Here is a 1,219-nt window from a genome sequence, read left to right as displayed (position 1 = left end):
CAACCCATCACCGGCCTGCGCTTACACTCTTCCCACAACATTCCTCAAAGTCATAGAGAGCAACTTTGCACAACCCCTTCAGCCTCCCCACCTGCACCACTTACTAGGGCCTGTCACTCCACAGTATGTGGGACGAGTCCCTGTGTGTGGGCATGCTTAGGGGGCTGTTTAAATTTACTGTTAGGTCTGACACACCACCAAAGCTGCCTGTAACCGAGAAGCATGATCAAGAAACCAAAGGTGCAGGCTTGAAAAAATCTGTAGGGGGGAGAAGACAGATACAGCACGAATCGGTGCCCTCATCTATCCATTGAGTATCTAGAGAATGCCAGCATGCCCCAAATGCAGGATGTCAGGAGCAGATACACTACTTGCCTCAAATCTAGAGTTCCTACCACAGGGAGAATTTATACAGTTTCTGAAATGCTGCCAGCTGCACCCCAGCTCTCTTCCCGGCTTGCAATGATACAGCTCACAAGTACAGTGTTTCTTCTAGATAGTGACGGTATTTTACTCTACAATAGGATGTCACTCATCCTACAAAGGGATTTCAGTAACATTTACTTAGGACCCTTTCTGCTCTACAATTTCAGATTCAGACCTACTGTGAGAGGAGCAGAGGCCTCATCTTGTACTTCCTGCCCTAGGAATGATTCATCTTAGCTGTATAACGGGAGTGCACACAAGAGCTCAAGGCTTCCAGAAAATTCATGTACACAAACACCCAAGATAAAACAAGCAGGGAATATTGATACAAAACTAGGACTTGATCTGTCTTATGATGGAGTGTCCATCAGAGACACATACACTCTTTTATCTGAAAAAAAAAAAAGAAAAGGAATTCACCATCCTAGCTTGTTATCACCTTAATACCCTCAAAGGTCCAGTGACCTTCACAAGTAAGGCATTGCAAGAACCTTCAAAAAAGGTATCAAGCCAGCTTCTTCCTTCTCCATCTGCCTCTGCTTTCTCAGAGCCCTCACACAGATCCTTGGGTTCTGCTCCACGTTTGAACGTGGTTCGTGCAGGCACTGGACTGTACGATGAAGACTGTTCCTCAAAGTCCTCCAAGGAAATCAGTTTGCAAACTTACATACTGAGAGGGTACTTGTTAAACTCAGCCAAGATCTCCATTTTGTATCTGATCAGAGACGACAGGGCGGCCTGTACGCTCTCCCTGGGCTGGTGCAGGCAGGAAAGCTGGTTTTTTCCAGGAAAG

Source organism: Buceros rhinoceros, unplaced genomic scaffold (assembly GCF_000710305.1).
Source record: "Buceros rhinoceros silvestris isolate BGI_N320 unplaced genomic scaffold, ASM71030v1 scaffold26770, whole genome shotgun sequence".
Lineage (NCBI taxonomy): Eukaryota > Metazoa > Chordata > Aves > Bucerotiformes > Bucerotidae > Buceros > Buceros rhinoceros.
This window is presented reverse-complemented; position numbering follows the sequence as displayed.